Below are 17222 nucleotides of genomic sequence, written 5' to 3'. Positions count from 1 at the left end.
AGGAGGATGTCAGTGCCTTTAAACGCTAGTGCTAAGACTACTACCTAACCGTCAATGTTTCAAAACCAGAAGAGATGATAGTGGACTTCTGGAGGTTTAGAAGAGCACATACCCACATCAGCATCAACGACGCTGCTGTGGAAAGAGTGAACAGCTTCCGTTTCCTAGCTGTACGTCTGGCGGACAATCTCACATGGTCAGTTCACACAAACAACATACACCTTCATAGACAGCGCAGTGTATACTGAACTCTCACGTACTCACTCTACACCAATGCCTGCACGGCCACTACTATCTCCGATTTCATTGTGAAGTTTGCTGACGATGCAAACGTGATGTGTCTCATCACCAAAGGTGACATCTGGATGTGACGGCAGCACGGTGCGACGGGTGTGATGGCAGTGCGGTGTGACTGAACAACATACCCATTCATAGAGAGCGTAGTGTTACGTCATGCAGCCTGTGCAGACGGCAGCACGGTGTTACGTCAGGGGTGTATACTGAGCTCTCTCCTGTCCTCATTCTACACCTACAAAAGTTGATACAACAGTGGTGTGTCTTATCACCAAAGGTGATACCCGGATGTGATGGCAGCACGGTGCGACTGGTGTGACTGGTGTGACAGGTGTGACGGCAGTGCGGTGTGACCTGTGTGACCCGTGTGGTGCGTGGTTACGTCATGCAGCCATTGCAGACGGCAACTCGGTGTTACGTCAGGGGTATATACTGAACTCTCATGTACTCACTCTACATCTACGCCTGCATGGCCACTAGTATGTCCAAGTTCATTGTGAAGTTTGCGGATGACACAACAGTGGTGGGTGACAGTTTACAAGGAGGTTTACAAGGAGGATGCCGTTTCCTAGCTGTACATCTGGCAGAGGATCTCACATGGTCAGTTCACACAAACAACATACACCTTCACAGACAGCGCAATGTTACGTCACGCAGCACAGTGTGACCGCCCGTGACCGGTGTGACGGCAGAGCTGTGTCGCGGGTGTGACATCAGCGCGGTGTGACTGGTGTGACTTCACGCAGCCTTCGCAGAGGGCAGCGCGTTGTTACATCATACAGCCATCGCAGACGGCAACTCGGTGTTACGTCACGGGTGTATACTGAACTCTCATGTACTCACTCTACACCTACGACTGCACGGCCACTAGTATGTCCAAGTTCATTGTGAAGTTTGCGGATGACACAACAGTGGTGGGTGACAGTTTACAAGGAGGATGTCAGTGCCTTTAAACTTTTTTGCTAAGACTACCATCCTCAATGTTACCTCAATGTTACAAAACCAGAAGAGATGATAGTGGACTTCTGGAGGTGTAGAAGAGCACATACCCCCATCAGCATCGATGGCGCTGCTGTGGAAAGATGGAACAGGTTCCGTTTCCTAGCTGTACATCTGGCGGAGGATCTCACATGGTCAGTTCACACGAACAACATACCCCTTCATAGACAGCACAGTGTGACGTTAGTGACAAACCGCGCTACCTGTGACAGTGCACTACCCGATAAACCGCGCTACCCGATAAACCGCGCTACCCGATAAACCGCGCTACCTGTGAAACCACACTGCCCGTGAAAACGCGCTACTCTTGAAACCGTGATACCTGTTAAACCGCACTGCCAGTTAAACCGTGCAGGCAGCACAGTGTGATGGTTGTGACGGGCAGTGTGACAGGTGTGACGGCAGCACGTTTCTATTCTGTGACTGATGTGAGGTCATACAACGTTCGTAGACAGCAGCAAGGTGCAACTGGTGTGACGGGTGTTACGGCAGCGCGGTGTGACATGTGTGGCGCGGTGTAACGTCATGCAGCCTTCGCAAACGGCAGCGTGGTGTTACGTCAGAGGTGTATACTGAACTTGTATACGTCCCGCAGCGCGGTGTGACGGGTGTGATGGCAGCGCGGCGTGACCGGTGTGAAGCAGAGGGCAGCGCGGTGTTATGTCAGAGGTGTATACTGAGCTCTCTCCTGTCCTCAATCTACACCTACACCTGGACAGCCACTACTATCTCCGCTTTCAATCTGAAGTTTGCTGACGATACAAACGTGGTGTGTTTCATCACCAAAGGTGACATCTGGATGTGATGGCATCACGGTGCGACGGGTGTGACCGCAGTGCGGTCTGATCTGTGTGACTGGTGTGACCGGTGTGGCATGGTGTAATGCGATGCAGCCTTCGCAGAAGGCAGCGTGGTTTGAAAGTCAGGGATGTATACTGAACTCTCATGTACTCACTCTACACCTACGACTGCACGGCCACTAGTATGTCCAAGTTCATTGTGAAGTTTGCGGATGACACAACAGTGGTGGGTGACAGTTTACAAGGAGGATGTCAGTGCCTTTAAACTTTTTTGCTAAGACTACCATCCTCAATGTTACCTCAATGTTACAAAACCAGAAGAGATGATAGTGGACTTCTGGAGGTGTCAAAGAGCACATACCCCCATCAGCATCGATGGCGCTGCTGTGGAAAGATGGAACAGGTTGCGTTTCCTAGCTGTACATCTGGCGGAGGATCTCACATGGTCAGTTCACACGAACAACATACCCCTTCATAGACAGCACAGTGTGACGGGAGTGACAAACCACGCGACCTGTGACAGTGCACTACCCGATAAACCGCGCTACCCGTGAAACCGCGCTACCCGATAAACCGCGCTACCTGTGAAACCGCACTGCCCGTGAAAACGCGCTACCCTTGAAACCGTGATACCTGTTAAACCGCACTACCTGTTAAACCGTGCAGGCAGCACAGTGTGATGGTTGTGACGGGCAGTGTGACAGGTGTGACGGCAGCACGTTTCTATTCTGTGACTGATGTGAGGTCATACAACGTTCGCAGACAGCAGCAAGGTGCGACTGGTATGACGGGTGTTACGGCAGAGCGGTGTGACATGTGTGGCGCGGTGTAACGTCATGGAGCCTTCGCAAACGGCAGCGTGGTGTTACGTCAGAGGTGTATACTGAACTTGTATACGTCCCGCAGCAGCGCCGTGTGACGGTGTGATGGCAGCGCCGCGTGACCGTGTGAAGCAGAGGGCAGCGGCGGTGTTATGTCAGAGGTGTATACTGAGCTCTCTCCTGTCCTCAATCTACACCTACACCTGGACAGCCACTACTATCTCCGATTTCAATCTGAAGTTTGCTGACCATACAAACGTGGTGTGTTTCATCACCAAAGGTGACATCTGGATGTGACGGCATCACGGTGCGACGGGTGTGACCGCAGTGCGGTCTGATCTGTGTGACTGGTGTGACTGGTGTGGCATGGTGTGTCGCGATGCAGCCTTCGCAGAAGGCAGCGTGGTTTAAATTCAGGGATGTATACTGAACTCTCATGTACTCACTCTACACCTACGACTGCACGGCCACTAGTATGTCCAAGTTCATTGTGAAGTTTGCGGATGACACAACAGTGGTGGGTGACAGTTTACAAGGAGGATGTCAGTGCCTTTAAACTTTTTTGCTAAGACTACCATCCTCAATGTTACCTCAATGTTACAAAACCAGAAGAGATGATAGTGGACTTCTGGAGGTGTAGAAGAGCACATACCCCCATCAGCATCGATGGCGCTGCTGTGGAAAGATGGAACAGGTTCCGTTTCCTAGCTGTACATCTGGCAGAGGATCTCACATGGTCAGTTCACACGAACAACATACCCCTTCATAGACAGCACAGTGTGACGTTAGTGACAAACCGCGCTACCTGTGACAGTGCACTACCCGATAAACCGCGCTACCCGATAAACCGCGCTACCTGTGAAACCACACTGCCCGTGAAAACGCGCTACTCTTGAAACCGTGATACCTGTTAAACCGCACTGCCAGTTAAACCGTGCAGGCAGCACAGTGTGATGGTTGTGACGGGCAGTGTGACAGGTGTGACGGCAGCACGTTTCTATTCTGTGACTGATGTGAGGTCATACAACGTTCGTAGACAGCAGCAAGGTGCAACTGGTGTGACGGGTGTTACGGCAGCGCGGTGTGACATGTGTGGCGCGGTGTAACGTCATGCAGCCTTCGCAAAACGGCAGCGTGGTGTTACGTCAGAGGTGTATACTGAACTTGTATACGCCCGCAGCGCGGTGTGATGGGTGTGATGGCAGCGCCGGCGTGACCGTGTGAAGCAGAAGGCAGCGCGGTGTTATGTCAGAGGTGTATACTGAGCTCTCTCCTGTCCTCAATCTACACCTACACCTGGACAGCCACTACTATCTCCGCTTTCAATCTGAAGTTTGCTGACGATACAAACGTGGTGTGTTTCATCACCAAAGGTGACATCTGGATGTGGCGGCATCACGGTCCGACGGGTGTGACCGCAGTGCGGTCTGATCTGTGTGACTGGTGTGACCGGTGTGGCATGGTGTAATGCGATGCAGCCTTCGCAGAAGGCAGCGTGGCTTGAAAGTCAGGGATGTATACTGAACTCTCATGTACTCACTCTACACCTACACCTGGACAGCCACTACTATCTCCGATTTCAATCTGAAGTTTGCTGTCACGGCTGAGCAGCAGTCGTGTGGTGAATTGGGAAAAGGATCCAAAATGCAGGCACTGGCCGGGGTGCGAGTGAATGTTTATTTACAGAGGTGATAAGGTGACAAAAACAGGAGGAGCAGAGCGGGGAGTAAACAAGCCTAAACTGGGGAAAACTAAAGAACTCAACTTAAACCAAACACTCACGGAAGGAGGAACAAAAAGCACAAAGAAAGATGGCGGAGAGACGCAGACTGAACACCGGGTTACACAGGATTCTGCAGACGGACATGGAGTAAAACAGACGACGCGACAGTGAACACAGGAAAACACAGGGCTTAAATACACAGAGGGAGTAATTAGGGGATGAGCAACAGGAGGGAAACACAGCTGGGGAAATTAGGCTAACGAGACAGGGGAGAGGTGAAACTGAACACACTGACATGAGACAAGAACTTTCAGAATAAAACAGGAACTAACAGACACGGAGAACCAGACAGGACACTGAACCTGACAAGCAGACTCATGAGCAGACACAGTAACACCATGGATAGACAGAGACACAGACGCAGACTCAAAGGCAGGCCAAATATAACACATAGAACTCAAACAATAATAATCATCATTATCAACAGATAGCTAAAGAAACAGAATATAATTATAATCAAAAAGTATCACCAGAGAAGAACTAAAGCAAAAATAAACCAAGACATAAGAAACTCAAAATGCTGGGCGAACCGACCCAGGACCGTGACAGTACCCCCCCCCTCAAGGGCTGGCTCCAGACAGCCCAACAGGAACGCAAAAACTGTCCAAAAGAAAAACACCCCCAAAAACCAAAAAACAGAAAACGACCCGACCAGGGCGGGCGGTGGGGGTCAGGACGGAGGGACAGAGTCCAAAAGGCCCAGATGGCCAAGTTCAGGGGCCGACCCGAGGCCGACAGCGCCGGAGGCCAAAACAGTTCAGTTCGGAGGCCGACCATGCGAAAAGCAGCGGTAGCGGGCAGGTCCGGCGAGCCACGTAGTAGGCAGTGGCGAGGGACAGTTCAGGGGCCGACCGTGCGGGCGGCGGCGGCAGTGGCGAAAGCAGTTCAGGGGCCGACCGTGCGCCGCGGCAGCGGCGGCGGCAATGCAAGTCCGGAGGCCGGCCACGCGGAAGGCAGTGGCGACGTTCAGGAGGTCGTCCATAGCGGCGAAGATGCCCAACAAGCGGCCTGGCAGATGACCGACGATGTTGAGGTGGCAGTTGGGGACCTGAAGGCTGCGTGGCCCCCGCACCACCAGGCGAGGCGGAGACTGGACCAGACGAAGCTGATGATGCTGAAGCCGGACCAGACGAAGCTGATGATGCTGAAGCCGGACCGGGCGACGGCGAAGCTGATGATGCTGAAGCCGGACCGGGCGACGGCGAAGCTGATGATGCTGAAGCCGGACCGGGCGACGCTGAGACGGCGGAGGAGGCTGGACCAGATGACGGCGTGGGTGAAGCGGATGAGGAGGCTGGACCCGACGACGGCGTGGGTGAAGCGGGTGAAGAGGATGAAGCCACGGAGGCTGCAGCTGGCGAGGATGAGGCCACGGAGGCTGCAGCTGGCGAGGATGAGGCCACGGAGGCTGCAGCTGGCGAGGATGAGGCCACGGAGGCTGCAGCTGGCGACGGCGTGGAAGCCGGAGACGGAGGCGCTGCAGCTGGCGACGGCGTGGAAGCCGGAGACGGAGGCGTGGAAGCCGGAGACGGAGGCGTGGAAGCCGGAGACGGAGGCGCTGCAGCTGGCGGCGGCGTGGAAGCCGGAGACGGAGGCGCTGCAGCAGGCGGCGGCGTGGAAGCCGGAGACGGAGGCGCTGCAGCAGGCGTGGATGAGGCTGCTGATGCGGGAGCTGGACCAGGTGAAGCTGAGACGGAGGCTGGGCCAGACGAGGGCGGAGATGAAGCTGGGCCAGACGAGGGCGGAGATGAAGCTGGGCCAGACGAGGGCGGAGATGAAGCTGGACCAAACATGGATGAAGACACAGAGGCGGAACCTGACGGCAGCGGGACTGTTGCAGGCGGTGATGTGGATGCTGCAGGCGGTGATGTGGATGCTGCAGGCGGTGATGTGGATGCTGCAGGCGGTGATGTGGATGCTGCAGTTGAAGCGGAGGCTGATGAGAAGACTGCTGCAGGCGACTGGACGGGCTCCTCGGGCCCTCCAGCTGACGGGGCAGGTGGCTGGACGGGCTCCTCGGGCCCCCCAGCAGACGAGGCAGGTGGCTGGACGGGCTCCTCGGGCCCCCCAGCAGACGAGGCAGGTGGCTGGACGGGCCTCGGGCCCCCCAGCAAAAACAGTCCAAAAACCAGTGGGCACAGGGGCCCCTAACACACGCAGGGCTGAACCAGCAGGCACGTGGGCCTCTGGATAACACAGAGCAGAACCAGCAGGCGCACGTGCCTCTGGCAGGAACAGGTCAGAACCAGCAGGCGCACGGGCCTCTGGCAGGAACAGGTCAGAACCAGCAGGCGCACGGGCCTCTGGCAGGAACAGGTCAGAACCAGCAGGCGCACGGGCCTCTGGCAGGGACAGAACAGGACCAGCAGGCACACGGGCCTCTGGCAGGGACAGAACAGGACCAGCAGGCACACGGGCCTCTGGCAGGGACAGAACAGGACCAGCAGGTGCTAAGACCTCTGGCAGAGACACTGGTAACTGAAACCATGCAGGGCACTGGCTTTGCCCAGGCAGCACTGGCACGGTGCAGTTCTTAGCTGGCGTCTTGGCCTCCAGGGGTCCAGAGTCGGCTGAAGGCAGAAACTCAGCCTCTGGGGAGGCCCTGGGGCGAGTAACAGTCTCTAAATTAGCCAGTTTCTGAGAAACTGCAGTTGTTTTAATGGGTTTGTCTCTCCGCTTTAAATGGGTGCTAGGAACGGGATTCAGAATGGGTGGCACAGACATAGCCTCCAGTATGGAGGGAGCAGGTGACCGGGCTAATGGAATAGATGCAGGCTGGGCTAATGAACTGGCTAAAGGCTGATGTACTGGTTGAAGTGAGACTGGAGTTGGTGGTGGAATGGATGAAACACAGTCAGTTACTGTTATGGATGTTTTGAAAATGCCAACTTGTGAGAGGTCAGTTACCACGAAGGTAGGTAAGCGCCGTGTACTGTCTCTACTCTCACCATGAACAGCCCCAGAAAACACAGTCTCAGAAGCACCAGCGTCCTTTGAACTCACCACAGCTGGTCGCACAGTAGTTCCCGAATCCGGCTGTGGGGTGAAGCGCCAGCGGCGATCGTTGCTTCCCCACCGCTGGCGGCTCCGGCGGGCAGGGCAACACCTCCGGCGGGTCAGGCCGTGAAACCTCCGGTGGGTGAAGCTGAGACGGCTGCTTCGGGACGGTCGTAGTCCGCTGTTGCAGAGCAGAATCCGCTACTTACCGAGCTTGCACCGCCTCCGGGCTTTATGCAACTCAGAGATTAAGTCCGTAACCCCCTTGAGCTGGCAGAGGTAGGGATTTCCTCCCAGGATCGCCTCGATGGCTTTTAACCCCACCACTTTCGCCCTTGCGTTGGTGGTGTGGGTTACCCAGTCCATCAGGCGTTGGATGCGTCTTGGTCGCTCTCCCCAGACAAAGCTGCTGGATCCATCTTGTGGTCGCGCGCATACTGTCACGGCTGAGCAGCAGTCGTGTGGTGAATTGGGAAAAGGATCCAAAATGCAGGCACTGGCGGGGTGCGGTGAATGTTTATTTACAGAGGTGATAAGGTGACAAAAACAGGAGGAGCAGAGCGGGGAGTAAACAAGCCTAAACTGGGGAAAACTAAAGAACTCAACTTAAACCAAACACTCACGGAAGGAGGAACAAAAAGCACAAAGAAAGATGGCGGAGAGACGCAGACTGAACACCGGGTTACACAGGATTCTGCAGACGGACATGGAGTAAAACAGACGACGCGACAGTGAACACAGGAAAACACAGGGCTTAAATACACAGAGGGAGTAATTAGGGGATGAGCAACAGGAGGGAAACACAGCTGGGGGAAATTAGGCTAACGAGACAGGGGAGAGGTGAAACTGAACACACTGACATGAGACAAGAACTTTCAGAATAAAACAGGAACTAACAGACACGGAGAACCAGACAGGACACTGAACCTGACAAGCAGACTCATGAGCAGACACAGTAACACCATGGATAGACAGAGACACAGACGCAGACTCAAAGGCAGGCCAAATATAACACATAGAACACAAACAATAATAATCATCATTATCAACAGATAGCTTCTGTTACAAAACCAGAAGAGATGATAGTGGACTTCTGGAGGTGTAGAAGAGCACATACCCCCATCAGCATCGATGGCGCTGCTGTGGAAAGATGGAACAGGTTCCGTTTCCTAGCTGTACATCTGGCAGAGGATCTCACATGGTCAGTTCACACGAACAACATACCCCTTCATAGACAGCACAGTGTGACGGGAGTGACAAACCACGCTACCTGTGACAGTGCACTACCCGATAAACCGCGCTACCCGTGAAACCGCACTACCCGATAAACCGCGCTACCTGTGAAACCACACTGCCCGTGAAAACGCGCTACCCTTGAAACCGTGATACCTGTTAAACCGCACTACCAGTTAAACCGTGCAGGCAGCACAGTGTGATGGTTGTGACGGGCAGTGTGACAGGTGTGACGGCAGCACGTTTCTATTCTGTGACTGATGTGAGGTCATACAACGTTCGCAGACAGCAGCAAGGTGCGACTGGTATGACGGGTGTTACGGCAGCGCGGTGTGACATGTGTGGCGCGGTGTAATGTCATGCAGCCTTCGCAAACGGCAGCGTGGTGTTACGTCAGAGGTGTATACTGAACTTGTATACGTCCCGCAGCGCGGTGTGACGGGTGTGAAGCAGAGGGCAGCGCGGTGTTATGTCAGAGGTGTATACTGAGCTCTCTCCTGTCCTCAATCTACACCTACACCTGGACAGCCACTACTATCTCCGATTTCAATCTGAAGTTTGCTGACGATACAAACGTGGTGTGTCTCATCACCAAAGGTGACATATGGATGTGACGGCATTACGGTGCGACGGGTGTGACCGCAGCGTGGTCTGATATGTGTGACTGGTGTGACCGGTGTGGCTTGGTGTAATGCCATGCAGCCTTCGCAGAAGGCAGCGTGGTTTAAAGTCAGGGATGTATACTGAACTCTCATGTACTCACTCTACACCTACGACTGCACGGCCACTCGTATGTCCAAGTTCATTGTGAAGTTTGCGGATGACACAACAGTGGTGGGTGACAGTTTACAAGGAGGATGTCAGTGCCTTTAAACTTTTTTGCTAAGACTACCATCCTCAATGTTACCTCAATGTTACAAAACCAGAAGAGATGATAGTGGACTTCTGGAGGTGTAGAAGAGCACATACCCCCATCAGCATCGATGGCGCTGCTGTGGAAAGATGGAACAGGTTCCGTTTCCTAGCTGTACATCTGGCGGAGGATCTCACATGGTCAGTTCACACGAACAACATACCCCTTCATAGACAGCACAGTGTGACGTTAGTGACAAACCGCGCTACCTGTGACAGTGCACTACCCGATAAACCGCGCTACCTGATAAACCGCGCTACCCGCGAAACCGCGCTACCCGATAAACCGCGCTACCTGTGAAACCACACTGCCCGTGACAACGCGCTACTCTTGAAACCGTGATACCTGTTAAACCGCACTGCCAGTTAAACCGTGCAGGCAGCACAGTGTGATGGTTGTGACGGGCAGTGTGACAGGTGTGACGGCAGCACGCTTCTATTCTGTGACTGATGTGAGGTCATACAACGCGTCGTGAACAGCAGCAAGGTGCAACTGGTGTGACGGGTGTTGCGGCAGCGCGGTGTGACATGTGTGGCGCGGTGTAACGCCATGCAGCCTTCGCAAACGGCAGCGTGGTGTTACGTCAGAGGTGTATACTGAACTTGTATACGTCCCGCAGCGCGGTGTGACGGGTGTGATGGCAGCGCGGTGTGACCGGTGTGAAGCAGAGGGCAGCGCGGTGTTATGTCTGAGGTGTATACTGAGCTCTTTCCTGTCCTCAATCTACACCTACACCTGGACAGCCACTACTATCTCCGCTTTCAATCTGAAGTTTGCTGACGATACAAACGTGGTGTGTTTCATCACCAAAGGTGACATCTGGATGTGACGGCATCACGGTGCGACGGGTGTGACCGCAGTGCGGTCTGATCTGTGCAGTGTTGGGGAGTAACGGAATACATGTACCGCCGTTACGTATTCAGAATACAAAATATGAGTAACTGTATTCCGTTACAGTTACCGTTTAAAAAGGTGGTATTCAGAATACAGTTACTTTGTTGAAATAAATGGAATACACGGCGGTACTTCCCTGTTTCATATTGTCGCGGGTCAGGATTGTTTGGGTTTGTTTGACAGCTACGTTCTGTTGTTCCAGGCGGCAGCGTTACGGTTGCCATGGTTACAGGGTGACGCGCTCTCTCTGCGTGTTTCCTGGGTGAGAGCGCTTTTTTTTGTTGTTGTTGTTGTGCTAAGCTAAAAGGCAGAATGCTACAGGCATGGCCCTAAAGCATGTAGCCTCATGGGCAGTGTAGTCCGTGCTGCAGGAGAATGGACTGCCATACACGTGATGTGTCTGTGAGCGAGGGAGGAGAGAAAGGAAAAGTCCGAGCTGTCACGGAGCAAAAACGGAGCTGGAAGCATGTAAATATAATAATAACCACAGCAACCAAGAAGAGTGCCTGAGGAGCCCAGCTGTAAGTAAGCTATTAAGACTCAACTGTACACTGTGTTCGTGTTTTCCTCCGGAAAAAATAAGTTCCGTTGGAGCAGCCTTTCAACGCCTCTCTGTCTCCCGCAAAGCAAAGTTGACCCAGACAACAAAGTAAAGCTAGTTTTCGCTACCAGCCCGACAGGAACCGGACGTATTAGCCAGAGGTCCCTTTACTACGTTTTCGTACTACGTACCTTCAGTAACAGTAATAAATCACAGCAATAGGACATTCATGTAGTTGTAAACAGCATGATAATATATTAAGTATTCCAAAGTATTCAGAATACGTTACTCTCATTGAGTAACGTAACGGAATACGTTACAGAATACATTTTGGGGCATGTATTCAGTATTCTGTAGTGGAATACATTTTAAAAGTAACCTTCCCAACACTGGATCTGTGTGACTGGTGTGACCGTTGTGGCATGGTGTAATGCGATGCAGCCTTCGCAGAAGGCAGCGTGGTTTAAAGTCAGGGATGTATACTGAACTCTCATGTACTCACTCTACACCTACGACTGCACGGCCACTAGTATGTCCAAGTTCATTGTGAAGTTTGCGGATGACACAACAGTGGTGGGTGACAGTTTACAAGGAGGATGTCAGTGCCTTTAAACTTTTTTGCTAAGACTACCATCCCCAATGTTACCTCAATGTTACAAAACCAGAAGAGATGATAGTGGACTTCTGGAGGTGTCAAAGAGCACATACCCCCATCAGCATCGATGTCGCTGCTGTGGAAAGATGGAACAGGTTCCGTTTCCTAGCTGTACATCTGGCAGAGGATCTCACATGGTCAGTTCACACGAACAACATACCCCTTCATAGACAGCACAGTGTGACGGGAGTGACAAACCACGCTACCTGTGACAGTGCACTACCCGATAAACCGCGCTACCCGTGAAACCGCGCTACGCGATAAACTGCGCTACCCGATAAACCGCGCTACCCGATAAACCGCGCTACCCGAGAAACCGCGCTACCCGATAAACCGCACTACCCGATAAACCGCGCTACCTGTGAAACCACACTGCCCGTGAAAACGCGCTACCCTTGAAACCGTGATACCTGTTAAACCGCACTACCAGTTAAACCGTGCAGGCAGCACAGTGTGATGGTTGTGACGGGCAGTGTGACGGGCAGTGTGACAGGTGTGACGGCAGCACGTTTCTATTCTGTGACTGATGTGAGGTCATACAACGTTCGCAGACAGCAGCAAGGTGCGACTGGTATGACGGGTGTAACGGCAGCGCGGTGTGACATGTGTGGCGCAGTGTAACGTCATGCAGCCTTCGCAAACGGCAGCGTGGTGTTACGTCAGAGGTGTATACTGAACTTGTATACGTCCCGCAGCGCGGTGTGACGGGTGTGAAGCAGAGGGCAGCGCGGTGTTATGTCAGAGGTGTATACTGAGCTCTCTCCTGTCCTCAATCTACACCTACACCTGGACAGCCACTACTATCTCCGATTTCAATCTGAAGTTTGCTGACCATACAAACATGGTGTGTCTCATCACCAAAGGTGACATCTGGATGTGACGGCATCACGGTGCGACGGGTGTGACCGCAGTGCGGTCTGATCTGTGTGACTGGTGTGACCGGTGTGGCATGGTGTAATGCGATGCAGCCTTCGCAGAAGGCAGCGTGGTTTAAAGTCAGGGATGTATACTGAACTCTCATGTACTCACTCTACACCTACGACTGCACGGCCACTAGTATGTCCAAGTTCATTGTGAAGTTTGCGGATGACACAACAGTGGTGGGTGACAGTTTACAAGGAGGATGTCAGTGCCTTTAAACTTTTTTGCTAAGACTACCATCCTCAATGTTACCTCAATGTTACAAAACCAGAAGAGATGATAGTGGACTTCTGGAGGTGTAGAAGAGCACATACCCCCATCAGCATCGATGGCGCTGCTGTGGAAAGAGCGAAAAGTTTCCGTTTCCTAGCTGTACATCTGGCGGAGGATCTCACATGGTCAGTTCACATGAACAACATACCCCTTCATAGACAGCGCATTGGTACGTCAAGCATGGCAGTGTGACGGGTGTGACAAACTGCGCTACCTGTTAAACCTCGCTGCTCGTGAAAATGCGCTACCCGTGAAACCGTGATACCTGTTAAAGTTGGTTGTTCAGAAAGGGGTCAGAGTAGAGCTGCTTCATCGAAAGTAGATAGTTGAGGTGGTACCAACAGGAATGCTTCCTAGAGGAGTTGTTTTGGACATAACCCACACGCAGTAGGTGCAGTAGCAAACCTGGGACATGGGAGAGATTATATCTCTGATGTTTGTTGTTGTGAATTTGATTTTTTTACAATAGAATCAAATAGTTAAAAGGCGTAATTTGTATTTCTCATTTACGAAATTTGCTAAATTTACTGTAACTTTGCATTAGTAATAAAAATATTATCGTTTTTTCTTTAGATTGTATAACTAATAATTTTCTGAGAATAAATAACTTTTACTCTTATATTTGCTCCTTACACTAATTTATTTGTAAGTCCATGTATATAAAATACTTCAGGTTGATGAAAGTTAAAGACAAAACCTGCAAAAAATTGTGGATGAATTTAAGCAAAAACTGCAGTTTTATCTTCATCCAGAGAAGTGTTTTGAAAGTCCTTAAAGAAGCCTGGAGGACTATTTCTGAAGACTACTTAAAGAAATGACAAGAAAGCTTTTCTAAAAGGATTTCTAAAGAATAAAGATGGTCATACTAAATACTGGCTTTCAAGTTCATTAGATTGTACAAACTCTGTTTTTTGTTTCATATGCTGTATTTCCACATATTTTTGCATCTATTTCCGTTTTCCTGCCAAAATGTAAAGAAATGAGGGGCGGCTCAAGACTTTTGCACAGTATTGCAAGTATTATATAAAAAATACAAACCTGGGTGGTATTATGTTTCTCCCAAATATTTATTTTTGTAGTTGCAAGTGACAAATCCTTTTGTAGGGTTATCACTACTCATTTTTGGCTTTTCATACGTCATTTCACGCCATGTAGTCTTGATGAATGACACACTAAACCTGACTTTCATGTTAACACAAAACATATAATGTTTTCTTTTCAACAACATGAGAAAAGCTTAAAATGATGACATGACATAGGATATGTGTCTGCACGCTTTTTATACTTAATTCCATAACATGTTGAGACAGTTACAAAATCAGCTTCTCCATTTTCCTTTTTTAAGTGATCCCATGCTGTGTTGTTTTCTGGACCAACATGCTGTTTTCTGCAAATATGAAACACTGTGCATCATTTTATGGAGAGAAAATGCTCTCAAAATATCTTTAGATAGGATCTCTAAATGGCATCAGCAGGGCTAAAAATTAGGTTGGGTCATAGCAGAGCGCTATTTTGAACATAAAGTTTCACAGGGGACAGTCTATAGAAGCAAGCCACTTGAGATTTTTCACTCCTAAAACAACACAGACTTCTATGTTTGTTCAGTCACACAATTTTTATTTATTTCAATGCAAGCAACTTCACAAGTGTCACGTTTGGCGATACTGAAACAGGTTAATTGGCCTTTACAGAGCTGTGGTTTGTACATGTGGTTATATGTAGATGTAAATGGGATAGAAAACAAAGACAATATTGCTCTCTGATCAGCTTTACCGAAAATATAGAAACTAAAAGCTGAGAGTGAGCTTGTGCAGAACATTTTACAAACAGTGAGCATGCATTATAAGTGCAAAACTAAAGGCAGTTATGTAGAACAAGCTTATTTGGGCATAAAAACAGAAACATTCAGTGCATACACAAAATGTTGCTTAATTCATACAGTGCTTTCTGGAACACGCTCAGATTAAAGGGGGAGGTTATGTTTAAAAACTGAATATTGTTACTCTGCCAGCTGTGGGCGGAGGAGAACGACATTATCTGGCTTGTGCCTTGTGCCATAAAATGCATTCAATTACTGTGAATGTACTTTAGTCTGCAGTATAATATTTAATTTAAATAGATCAGGACCATAAAAAATATGTTTTAGGATGAATCACAGTTTTACAGTTGGTCAGTAGCCTTTTATTTCTCTTACACACACACAAAACCACACAAAAAGATGTAAAACTGTTATTTTATCAGAATAAATTTACTCAGCTGAACTGGATAAAAAAAGGAAACATCACCCAAAAGTATAAATGCACCCACTGGGCATGGCACCAAAATCAAGAGAAGGGAAGTTTAATGAAGTATATATTTTTTTCTTAAGTTTGACTGGTACTCCTTTACAAGTGAATCCCTCCAATTTATTTCAGCTATTCCCAATCACTCCCGCTCTTCCAGGCTGTCAAAGTCTTTACGTTCACAAATTCTGGCACCAGCACATCTGACCTTAACTCTTCCCTTTCATGTTCCCATAAACCAATTGATTTGTTATTGCAGAGCCCAACACCAGCATTTCCTCCAGGAGATTCATCTCAGACATTCCATCTTCCTCTTACTGGCTTCATTTCACCAACACCAGAGTATAGTTTGTAGGCTGTTTTCCTCCTGGTCTCACGAGTCTGTGCTATGTTTTCTGGTCTACAGATGGGAAATGTTATCATGGGTTCCTAAATGCAAATTTGTATTATGCATCCTGCATCATGAAGTCAGCTTAATGCTACTCCATTTAGCAAGATTTAGTGCAGATAATGCATAACAGGCATAAATCATACAATAAAACCTTCAGAGGATTATACAAATCTTGAGTTGAATTGTTTTGGATTATTTGGGTACTGACATAGAAATGTGTAAAGAGAAAAACAGAACATGGAGAAAGGCCAGTAGTTTTGTTGCAGTTGTTTGGTATGCATCTAAGGCCTCAGTCACACAGGCAACAGCTTGGCAACCACTGGGGAAAAGTGTGCATTCCCAGAAGAGCTGACGATTGAATGCTGGCAGTTACTAGGTAAAATTGGTTGCTTTGATTGCTTGCATCCATGTTACCCATACTTTGCATGTATTGAGCGCTAGTGAAGTTTCACTATTGCTTGGTGACCACCAACAACCTCCAGCAACCAATCACCAACTGTTTGAGAACAAAACATCTTTCTCACTAGCAGCTGGTACTTGCCAGGATGTTGCTGAACAGTCCTTATTCCTATGCAACTGAGTGCTTAACCACTAGTCCGCATGATGCCTTTTGTTTTTCTTGTTTAATTTCAAGTATTCTCAGTTTCTTTGTTTACATTTTTATTGTTTTAATTCTTTATAAACAGACCAAATACACCTCAGACGTGCAGTTATCAATTTGCATGAAAAAAATCTCTGCTTCCTACCAGTGGGAATCAGTGGTGGTCACACATTGGCTGCATTTTAATTGTCACAGCATTTTGTTAAGATCACTGTCTGTTTAAAATGATGTGATTTATTCCATTTATTTAAAAAAAATCATAATTTATATTACAGTTTGCAATGTCATTCCCTAAAAGTTGTGTAGGTTTACATTACATCAGCAGCTGCCTTCAGGGGATTGTTTGTAAATCAAAGCTTTTTAGAAAGTATCCCACGCAGTAGAGGAGGCTTAGTTTTAAAAATATGTTATTGATTTCCCAAAGCTTATACTGCATTATACAAGCTGCCCTCAGTCTGGAGGATCATTTGAGATTTGGGGAATAAGTGCAGGTTTGGAGATTAAAATCCTATTCAAAGCAACAAAAAAAAAAAAAAAAAAAAAGATTCTTCAGACTGAAATGTCCATCTGATTCTCACACACACACACACACACACACACACACACACACACTTGATTTCCCATCTTTGTGAGGACATTAACTTGACATAACCCTGAAGTTCAGAAATTATGCCAAACCCTATAAGACCAAATTTTGAGCCTCATAAATGCCTTAAAATTTGTGAGGCCCAGCATTTGGTGCCCACAGTTGACTGTTGGTCCCCACAAGTATAGTGACATGCCAATTTTTGGTCCTCACGAAGATGTTTAAACAAGTACACAGA

This window comes from Oreochromis aureus, linkage group 9 (assembly GCF_013358895.1).
Source record: "Oreochromis aureus strain Israel breed Guangdong linkage group 9, ZZ_aureus, whole genome shotgun sequence".
Lineage (NCBI taxonomy): Eukaryota > Metazoa > Chordata > Actinopteri > Cichliformes > Cichlidae > Oreochromis > Oreochromis aureus.
Note: the sequence above shows the minus strand (reverse complement) of the source record.